This window comes from Castor canadensis, chromosome 5 (genome assembly GCF_047511655.1).
Source record: "Castor canadensis chromosome 5, mCasCan1.hap1v2, whole genome shotgun sequence".
NCBI classification, from domain to species: domain Eukaryota; kingdom Metazoa; phylum Chordata; class Mammalia; order Rodentia; family Castoridae; genus Castor; species Castor canadensis.
Genome location: NC_133390.1, coordinates 67,261,176 through 67,272,941, shown reverse-complemented (window position 1 = coordinate 67,272,941; position 11,766 = coordinate 67,261,176).

Below are 11,766 nucleotides of genomic sequence, written 5' to 3'. Positions count from 1 at the left end.
GCTTGGTAGTCTAGGCAACCTTCCAGGATTCCAGTGGGCTTTGTTGGCTCAAGCTTGGAGGGTGAGCAGATGCCCAGTGGCTGTCTTGGCAATGGCAGCTACCAGAAGGTTTGCCCAGCAGCTGAACTTGATCCTTGACTCCTTCTCCTGGGTCCTGCCTAGCAAGGAGGCCACGAGTTTCTGCATACCTCTCTTCGTTTTTCTTGCAGGTTTAGCAGTGGTGTGTGAACTAGGCTCTCTCAGGTACCATTCATTTAATTACGCCCCCCATTCTGTCCAACCACATGAGGGCCACAGACCTGAATGGAGGTGATTATTGCCATCAGATCCAAACTTCGTGGGGTTCTGACTTTCATCACAGTTGTGCTGAGCAGTGGGTTAGCGTTGGGTCCTGTATTAGTAAATAGGCCTGTTAAATATTATTCAATAGATTATGATGGCATTGTGGTGACATGCCAAATTATGTTCTTTTGCTTTTTTTTTTTTTTTTGTGGTACTGGGGTTTAAACTCAGGGCCTTCACCTTGAGCCACTGCAGCAGACCTAATTTTGCGGTGGGATTTTTTTTCTCGCGAACTGTTTTCCTGGGCTGGCTTTGAACCACAATTTTCCTGATCTTTGCCTCCTGAGTAGCTTAGATTACAGTCATGAACCATCAGTGCCTGGCTGTTCTTTTGCTTTTCAAAAACCCATTTTCAGTACTATCTTTACCCACAGTGGTACCAGGAAGAGTTTAAGACTTCTGAGGCTCTTGCTACCCAAACCACACGACCTCCCTTCACAGTCAGGCATGTAGAGGGGAGCATTTGCCCCCAGGCTATTCCTGCAGGGGCGCTGCTTCCTGATCTCAAGGGACAGGTGAGCAGCTATTTTCCACCCCTTCTGGGGTGGAAATATATGGAGCAAATGGATAGGGTGTTTAGAGTAAGATAGGCGGTGGACTATGGTTTGCAGTTTCAAAGAGGCATTAGTTTTGCAGATATTTTTCCATTTTATTTATTTAAATATAGTCATTATAGAAAAGAAGGAAAAACAAGCATGAAGAAAAAAATCCTCAATATTCAAAAGATGATTTTTATAAACATTTTGATATATATTCTTCTGATATTTCCCTTATGTAAATTTATACAGCTCTCCATATAAGTATGTAGTATTTTACAAAGTGATTCTATTTTTGGCAGTACTAGAGTTTGAACTCAGGGCCTCATGATTGCTAGGCAGGCGCTCTATGACTGAGCCACATTCCCAGCCCCAAAGTGATTCCTTATTGATCTGAGATTTTTCTTATATAGGTGTTTTTACCCACACATTTCACTCTGAGCATTGCTTTCATGGCATTTCCCCTTATGTTTTTATTTTCATTAATCTCAAAGTATTGTCTTGTCTCCTTTGTGATTGCTTATTTGTCACATTGATTAAAAGTTTGTTGCTGGATTTCTAAATTATTTGTGCATTTTCTATATTCTTCCTGTTATTGATTTCTAGCTTCATTCTGCTGGTTTCAGAGAAGAAACTTTTATGATTTCAATCTTTTAAAATAAACCAAGCTTAGGTTCTGTAGGTTAATGTATGGTCTATGCTAGAAATTGTTCCATGAGAAGAATGTGTGTTTGCTAATTTTGGGTGGAATATTCTTTATACACTTGTTTGGCCTAGTTGGTTCATGGCTTATATTTTCTTACTGATCTTCTGTCTAGCTATTCTATCCATTAGTGAAAGTGAGATACTGAAATCTGTTTGTAGAATTGTTGCTTTTTTTCTTCAAAACTATCAAGTTTGTTCCATATATTTTGGAGTGCTACTCTTAATTGGTGCAATTATGTTTATAATTATTATGACTTTTTGTTTAGTTGACCCTTTCATCAATATACAGTGTACTTCTTTTTCTCTCATAACACTTTTGACTTACAGACTATTTCATCTGTGTAGTATGGCAATTTCAGCTCTCTTTTGGTCATTATTTGCATGAGATATTTCTTTCCATCAATCTGTTTTTATCTTGAGAATTAGGAGTCTCTTGTAGACAGCATGTAGTTGGATCATGCCTTTTTTAAAAATTCATTTTGCCAAATCTGCGTCTTTTATCCATCTGTATGTAAAGTAATTACTGGTGAGGAAGGGCTTACTTCTGCCAGTTTTCTATTTGTTTTCTACAGCCATATCTATTTTGTTCCTCAATTCCTCCACTATTGCCATCCTTTGTGTTTAATTGGGGTTTGTTTGGCAGGTGCTCTACCACTTGAGCCACAACTCCAGTCCTAATTGATATTTTTTGTAGTGTACCGTGTTGAATCCTTTCTCATTCCTTTTGTGAGTATAATTTTAGTTATTTTACTAGTTGTTATCAGAGAATTATAGTTTTATTCCTCCCTTTTTAAGTTGTCACAAATCATATCTTTAGATTATATATCTATTAATATAAATTTGTAATTATTGTATGCATCTGTAATTTAAATCATATAGAAAAAAACTTGTAATCCAAAATACAATAATTCTGGTTTAAAAAATTTGCCTATATAAGAACTGACATCAATGTTCTTTCTTTCTTCTTATAGCTTCAAGTTAGTATGTGATGTCTTTCTTTAAAAGTTCTTGTTTAGAAGGCTTACTCTAGTATGAACCACCTCAGATTTGTTTATCTAGGAAAGTCTTTATTTCCTATTTTTCAAATGATAGTTTTGCTACATGTAAAATTCTTAGTTGACAGTATTTTTCTCTTACCACCTTTAGTTATCCTGCTGCCTTCTTACCTCTATGAGTTCCACTGATCTTAAAGATTTTCATGAGTGAGCTACTTCTCTTTTGCTGCTTTCAACATTCTCTTTCAAAAAGTCTGTCTTTGATAGTTTATAATGTGTCAGTGTGGATTGTTTTGTGTTTATTATTGAAGTTTGTTGAACCTCTTGTGTGTATAAATTCATTTCTTTCATCAAATTTAAGAACTTTCCAGCTATCATTTCCTTAAATATACTTTCTGCCACGTTCTCTGTCCCTGTTTCTGGAGCTCCCATTATACATATGTGGTGCATTTGAAAGTGTCTCATTGGTCTCTGAAGCTCTGTTGATTTTTCTTCATTCTTTTTGCTTTCTGTTCCTCAGCCTAAATAATTTTAATTGACCTTCTTCAAGTTCTCCCATTTCTGGGTGTACATTATCTTTTCTTCCCTTTGCTTTACTACTGAACTTCCTTGGTCTCTATTTTGATGTATCCTAGAATTCTTTTTTGTGGCAATGTCACAAACCCCGTGCCCACAGGCCAGGTAGAGGCCTCCTCCCTTTTAGAGACCTCTCTGGAGCCTTACCAGTTCCCATAACAACTTGATGAACACTTAGTAGGTTGTTTCTACTCTTTTAGCATTATTAAAAATGCTGCATGAACATTGCCGATGTTCTTGTGTGTACATATGTTTTCAATTCTCCTTGGTGTATTCCTGGAGTGAAATTTCTGTGTAGCCTTTTGAAGGAACCACCAGACTGTTCCAAAATGGCCACACCATTTACATTACTACCAGCAGTGTAAGAAGGTTATAATTATTCCGTATCCTTGTCAACACCTGCAATGATCTGACTTTATTGTCTTAGCCATCGTTAGGGGTATGATGTGGCTTTGATTTGCATGTCTCCAATGGCTTATGATGTTGAACATCTTCTCATGTGTTCATTGGCCATCTGTATATCTTTGGAAAAATGTCTATTCAGATTCTTTGCCAATTTTTAATTGGGTTATTCTTCTATTTCTTATTGAGTTGTAAGGAATTCTTTGTGTATTCTAGACTTAAGTTCTTTATCAGATATATGATTAGAAGATATTTTCTCTCATGCTGTAGTTGCCTTTTCACTTTCTTGATGGTATCCTTTGAAACACAAGCACTTAAAATTTTGATGAGGTCCAGTTTACCTATTTCTATTTCATTGGCTATGTTTGTGGTGCTACATTGAAGAATCCTAGGTCATGAAGATTTATACCTATATTTTCTGCTAAGAGATATATAGTTTTAGTTCTTACATTTTGATGCATTTGGGGTTAGTTTTTGTTTAAGATATGAGGAAGAGGTTTGACTTTATTCTTTTGCATGTAAATTTCCACTTGTTCTAGATTTGCTTGTTAAAAGACTATCCTTTCTTTTTAAAATTGTCTTGGTAACTTTGTTGAAAAAAATGAAGCATAAGAGTTTGTCTGGATTCTTTTTTTTAAACATTAATGAATGTCTTTATTTATTATTTTTTTTTCATTTTTCTTTTATTATTCATATGTGTATACAAGGATTGGTTCATTTCTCCCCCCTGCCCCCACCCCCTCCCTTACCACCCACTCCGCCCCCTCCCTCTCCCCCCCCAATACCCAGCAGAAACTATTTTGCCCTTATCTCTAATTTTGTTGTAGAGAGAGTATAAGCAATAATAGGAAGGAACAAGGGTTTTTGCTGGTTGAGATAAGGATAGCTATACAGGGCATTGACTCACATTGATTTCCTGTGCGTGGGTGTTACCTTCTAGGTTAACTCTTTTTGATCTAACCTTTTCTCTAGTACCTGTTCCCCTTTTCCTATTGGCCTCAGTTGCTTTAGGGTATCTGCTATAGTTTCTCTGCGTTAAGGACAACAAATGCTAGCTAGTTTTTTAGGTGTCTTACCTATCCTCACCACTTCCTTGTGTGCTCTCGCTGTTACCATGTGCTCATAGTCCAATCCCCTTGTTGTGTTTGCCCTTGATCTAATGTCCACATATGAGGGAGAACATACGAGTTTTGGTCTTTTGGGCCAGGCTAACCTCACTCAGAATGATGTTCTCCAATTCCATCCATTTACCAGCGAATGATAACATTTCGTTCTTCTTCATGGCTGCATAAAATTCCATTGTGTATAGATACCACATTTTCTTAATCCATTCGTCGGTGGTGGGGCATCTTGGCTGTTTCCATAACTTGGCTATTGTGAATAGTGCCACAATAAACATGGATGTGCAGGTGCCTCTGGAGTAACAGTCTTTTGGGTATATCCCCAAGAGTGGTATTGCTGGTTCAAATGGTAGATCAATGTTTAGCTTTTTAAGTAGCCTCCAAATTTTTTTCCAGAGTGGTTGTACTAGTCTACATTCCCACCAACAGTGTAAGAGGGTTCCTTTTTCCCCGCATCCTCGCCAACACCTGTTGTTGGTGGTGTTGCTGATGATGGCTATTCTAACAGGGGTGAGGTGGAATCTTAGCGTGGTTTTAATTTGCATTTCCTTTATTGCTAGAGATGGTGAGCATTTTTTCATGTATTTTCTGGCCATTTGAATTTCTTCTTTTGAGAAAGTTCTGTTTAGTTCATGTGCCCATTTCTTTATTGGTTCATTAGTTTTGGGAGAATTTAGTTTTTTAAGTTCCCTATATATTCTGGTTATCAGTCCTTTGTCTGATGTATAGTTGGCAAATATTTTCTCCCACTCTGTGGGTGTTCTCTTCAGTTTAGAGACCATTTCTTTTGATGAACAGAAGCTTTTTAGTTTTATGAGGTCCCATTTATCTATGCTAGCTCTTAGTTGCTGTGCTGCTGGGGTTTCGTTGAGAAAGTTCTTACTTATACCTACTAACTCCAGAGTATTACCTACTCTTTCTTGTATCAACTTAAGAGTTTGGGGTCTGATATTAAGATCCTTGATCCATTTTAAGTTAATCTTGGTATAGGGTGATATACATGGATCTAGTTTCAGTTTTTTGCAGACTGCAACCAGTTTTCCCAGCATTTTTTGTTGAAGAGGCTGCTATTTCTCCATCGTATATTTTTAGCTCCATTGTCAAAGATAAGTTGCTAATAGTTGTGTGGCTTCATATCTGGGTCCTCTATTCTGTTCCACTGGTCTTCATGTCTGTTTCTGTGCCAGTACCATGCTGTTTTTATTGTTATTGCTTTGTAATATAGTTTGAAGTCAGGTATTGTGATACCTCCTGCATTGTTCTTTTGACTGAGTATTGCCTTGGCTATTCATGGCCTCTTGTGTTTCCATATAAATTTCACAGTAGATTTTTCAATCTCTTTAATGAATGTCATTGGAATTTTGATGGGAATTGCATTAAACATGTAGATTACTTTGGGGAGTATCGACATTTTTACTATGTTGATTCTACCAATCCATGAGCATGGGAGATCTCTCTCCACTTTCTATAGTCTTCCTCAATCTCTTTCTTCAGAAGTGTATAGTTTTCCTTGTAGAGGTCTTTCACATCTTTTGTTAGGTTTACACCTAGGTATTTGATTTTGTTTGAGGCTATTGTAAATGGAATTGTTTTCATACATTCTTTTTCCGTTTGCTCATTGTTAGTGTATAGAAATGCTAATGATTTTTCTATGTTGATTTTATATCCTACTACCTTGCTATAGCTATTGATGATGTCTAGAAGCTTCTGAGTAGAGTTTTTTGGGTCTTTAAGGTATAGGATCATGTCGTCTGCAAATAGGGATATTTTGACAGTTTCTTTACCTACTTGTATTCCTTTTATTCCTTCTTCTTGCCTAATTGCTCTGGCTAGGAATTCCAGTACTATGTTGAATAGGAGTGGAGATAGTGGGCATCCTTGTTTGGTTCCTGATTTTAGAGGGAATGGTTTTAGTTTTTCTCCATTAAGTATAACGCTGGCTGTAGGTTTGTCATATATAGCTTTTATAATGTTGAGGAACTTTCCTTCTATTCCTAATTTTCTTAGAGCTTTTTATCATGAAATGATGTTGGATCTTATCAAAGGCTTTTTCTGCATCTATTGAGATGATCAAGTGGTTTTTGTCTTTGCTTCTGTTAATGTGGTTTATTATGTTTATTGATTTTCATATGTTGAACCACCCTGCATCCCTGGGATGAAGCCTACTTGGTCGTGGTGAATAATCTTTTTGATGTGTTGCTGAATTCAGTTTGCCATTATTTTGTTGAGGATTTTTGCATCAATGTTCATTAAGGAGATTGGCCTATAGTTCTCCTTTTTGAAGGTGTCTTTGCCTGGTTTTGGGATAAGTGTAATACTGGCTTCATAAAATGTGTTTGGCAGTTTTCCTTCCCTTTCTATTTCGTGGAACAGTTTAAGGAGGGTTGGTATCATTTCTTCTTTAAAAGTCTGGTAGAATTCAGCAGAGAATCCATCAGGTCCTGGCCTTTTCTTTTTGGGGAGACTCTTGATTGCTGCTTCAATTTCATTTTGTGTTATAGGTCTATTCAGGTGATTAATTTCCTCTTGGTTCAGTTTTGGATGATCATATATATCTAGAAATCTGTCCATTTCTTTAAGATTTTCACATTTATTTGAATATAGGTTCTCAAAGTAGTCTCTGATGATTTCCTGGACTTCCATGGAGTTTGTTGTTATCTCCCCTTTTGCATTCCTGATTCTACTAATTTGGGTTTTTTCTCTCCTCATATTAGTCAGGTTTGCCAGAGGTCTATAGATCTTGTTTATTTTTTCAAAGAACCAACTTTTTGTTTCATTAATTCTTTGTATGGTTTTTTTTGGTTTCTATTTCATTGATTTCAGCTCTTATTTTTATTATTTCTCTCCTATTTGTTTTGGGATTTGCTTGTTCTTGTTTTTCTAGGAGTTTGAGATGTATCATTAGGTCATTGATTTGGGATCTTTCAGTCTTTTTAATATATGCACTCATGGCTATAAACTTTCCTCTCAGGACTGCCTTTGCTGTGTCCCATAGGTTCCGGTAGGCTGTGTTTTCATTTTCATTGACTTCCAGGAACTGTTTAATTTCCTCTTTTATTGCATCGATGATTCATTCTTCATTAAGTAATGAGTTATTTAGTTTCCAGCTGTTTGCATGTTTTTTGTCTTTACTTTTGTTGTTGAGTTCTACTTTTACTGCATTGTGGTCAGATAGTATGCATGGTATTATTTCTATTTTCTTATATTTGCTGAGGCTTGCTTTGTGCCCTAGGATATGATCTATTTTGGAGAAGGTTCCATGGTCTGCTGAGAAGAATGTATATTGTGTAGAAGTTGGATGAAATGTTCTGTAGATATCAACTAGGTTCATTTGATCTATTGCATATTTTAGATCTTGGATTTCTTTATTGATTTTTGTTTGGATGATCTATCTATTGATGATAATGGGGTGTTAAAGTCTCCCACAACCACTGTGTTGGCGTTTATATATGCTTTTAGGTCTTTCCCGGTATGTTTGATGAAATTGGGTGCGTTGACATTGGGTGCGTACATATTGATGATTATTATTTCCTTTTGGTCTATTTCCCCTTTTATTAGTATGGAATGTCCTTCTTTATCTCGTTTGATCAATGTAGGTTTGAAGTCTACTTTGTCAGAGATAAGTATTGCTACTCCTGCCTGTTTTCGGGGGCCATTGGCTTGGTAAATCTTCTTCCAGCCTTTCATCCTAAGCATATGCTTATTTCTGTCGCTGAGATGAGTCTCCTGTAAGCAACAAATTGTTGGATCTTCTTTTTTAATCCATTTTGTCAAACGGTGTCTGTTGATGGGTGAATTAAGTCCATTACATTAAGTGTTAGTACTGATAGGTATGTGGTGATTCCTGTCATTTAGTTGTCTTAGTTGTTTGAAGGTTTGATTGTGTGTACCTAAGTTGAGGTTACTCTCTACTGTCTTGCTTTTTCTTATCCTGTGGTTTGGTGCTGCCTGCCTTTTCATGGTTAAGTTGGGTGTCACTTTCTGTGTGCAGGATCCCTTGCAGAATGTTTTGTAGTGGTGGCTTTGTGGTCACATATTGTTTTAGTTTCTGCTTATCATGGAAGACTTTTATTGCTCCATCTATTTTGAATGATAGCTTTGCTGGGTAGAGTATCCTGGGGTTGAAGTTATTTTCATTCAGTGCCCGGAAGATCTCACCCCACGCTCTTCTTGCTTTTAATGTTTCTGTTGGGAAGTCTGCTGTGATTTTGATGGGTTTACCTTTGTATGTTACTTGTTTTTTCTCTCTTACAGCCTTCAATATTCTTTCCTTAGTTTCTGAACTTGTTGTTTTAATGATGATATGTTGTGGGGTAGTTCTATTTTGATCTGGTCTGTTTGGTGTCCTGGAGGCCTCTTGCATCTGTATGGGAATATCTTTCTCTAGATTTGGGAAATTTTCTGTTATTATTTTGTTGAATATATTACGCATTCCCTTCGCTTGCACCTCTTCTCCTTCTTTGATGCCCATGATTCTCAAGTTTGGTCTTTTGATGGAGTCAGTGAGTTCTTGCATTTTCTTTTCACAGGTCTTGAGTTGTTTTATTAATAGTTCTTCAGTTTTTCCTTTAATTACCATTTCATCTTCAAGTTCTGAGATTCTGTCTTCTGTTTGTTCTATTCTGCTGGATTGGCTTTCTGTTTTGTTTTGCAGTTCTGTTTCGTTCTTTTTTCTGAGGTTTTCCATATCCTGGGTGGTTTCCTCTTTAATGTTGTCTATTTTTGTCCTGAGTTCATTTATCCGTTTATTCATTGTGTTCTCTCTTTCACTTTGGTGTTTATACAGTGCTTCTATGGTTTCCTTTATTTCTTCTTTTGCTTTTTCAAATTCTCTATTTTTATTGTCTTGGAATTTCTTGAATGTCTCCTGTACATTTTGGTTGACCCTATGTAGTATCATCTCTATAAAATTCTCATTGAGTACCTGTAGTATGTCTTCTTTTAAATTATTCTTGTGGGCTTCATTGGGTCCTTTGGCATAGTTTATCTTCATTTTGTTGGAGTCTGGATCTGAGTTTCTGTTCTCTTCATTCCCCTCTGGTTTCTGTACTAATTTTTTGTTGTGGGGAAATTGGTTTCCCTGTTTTTTCTGTCTTCCCATCATTGTCCTTGGTGTTGTTACTGTCCCTGTACTGTGTGCAATTAAATATTTTCTAGCTTGTAATAATAACAATGGTAATGTTTAGAATGGAAGAGTGAGCTGATATGGAAAGCAATAAGTTAAAGAAAAGGGGAAAACAAATATACAGACAAGAGGGAGAAAGCAGAACAAGGTATCAGACAAGAGAGTTTCAAAGGTATAAACAGGGAGTGTTAGTGTACTTATTGACAGTAAGCTGAACAGACATTAGAGAGACAAAGAGAGGATTGAAAATCAAAGATAAAAAAAAATAAGTAAATGAAATAAATATCTGTATATAAAAATGAATTAAAATAAAATGGAAAATAGAAAATTAAAAAAAAAAAACCAAAAAACTTCCAAGTTTATATGCAATGCAGTTTCAGTCTTAATAATTTGGGTGTCTGTCTCAATCTCCAGTCCTGGAGTTGGTGCCTCAGATGTTGTTCTGTAGTTGTCTCATCAAAGGGGATGCATAAAGTAGAACAAAACTACACACTCACTCACACACACACACACACACACACACACACACACCAAAAAAAAAAAAAAGCCCCACCAAGTGTCCCAAGTTCAAATGCAATACAGTTTCAGTAAGTTTTTCTGCTTGCAGGTGTAATTCAGTTGTTCTCTCATTAAGGGTAGGGAGAAAAAGAAAAAAAGCTTCTGGAGACAGTTCTGAGAGTGGTATCTGCAACTGTGGCTTGCCTGCCTGCTGCTCTCAGCCTGTAGCTGGCGGTGTTATTTATGCAGATCTCTGGGGTGAGCTAGCACTCACCTGGTCCCACAGGCTTTGTTTTCTCAGAGTTCTCCTGTGCGGGAGCCTCTGCTACAGGCTTTCCCCTTTCCAAGCACTGGCAAAGGTGACACTGCACCCACGTTGTTAGGCCTGCGTGTTTATTTATAGTTCATGTGGGAGGTGGGTCTTCCCCCCTCTCCTCTGAAGTTTTCCTTCCACTGCCACTTTCAGAAGCTTTCCTGCTCCTGCTTACTGGGCAGTGCTGCTGCTCCTGCTGACCGCCATGTTTGTTTACAGTTCATGTGGGAAGTGGGTCTTCCCTCCTCTCACAAGCTTCTCTGCTCCTGGTTGCTGGGCATGGGCCCCGCGCCTGCCACAGCCTCTCCGGCCCACCCGGCTTTTTATTTACAGTCCTGGGAACGATTCCTTTCCCCCAATCTTCAGCGCTCAGGGCGCCCCACCCTCTTTCCAGCGTGTCTTAACTGTTCTTATTGCTTATTACTCAGTTTCTCTTTTTTTCCCGGGTGGAGGTCTGTCTCTCCAGGGGGCTATGCTGCTCTGGTCCAGGCTTGTCTGTGGGGCTACCGCGGTACCGCGAAGCTCACCTGGTCTGCGTCTTCCCAAGCCGTATGGGCGCCAGGCACTGGCCCCAGGGGCCCTCCTCGTTTCTCCATTTAACGTGAAGTGGAGATTCTCTGCACCGGCTGGAGATGTAGAGGGGTCAAAGCAATGCCTTTTCTCAGTGATTATGCCTGCAAAGTGCAAATCTCCAGCGTCTCTCCAAGATTTCACTATAGGAGGGTCGCTTTCTGCTTCCTACCTCTAGCTGCCATCTTGGAATCCCCAATCTGTCTGGACTCTTAATTCTGTTCCACTGATTGTCCAAACACCATTACCACAGTGTCCTGATTATTGTCGGTTTGTGCAGTAGGTTTTGAAATGGAAGTACAAATATTCCATCTTTCTTCTTTTCTGAGTTGTTTTTGGCTATTTTGTATTTATTGCATGTCTGTCTGAGTTGTAAGATCAGCATATTATTTTGGAAAAGACTCAACAGATTTTGATAGGTTTGGTAGATTTTGGTAGATCAGTTTGGGGGGAGTATTTCCTGTTAATAATATTGTCTGGATCTGTGAGTATAGCACGTATTTCCATCTATTTAGAGCATTTACATTTCTTTCAATAATGCTTTATAGTTTTCAGTGTACAAATCTTAACTTAAAATTTTTTT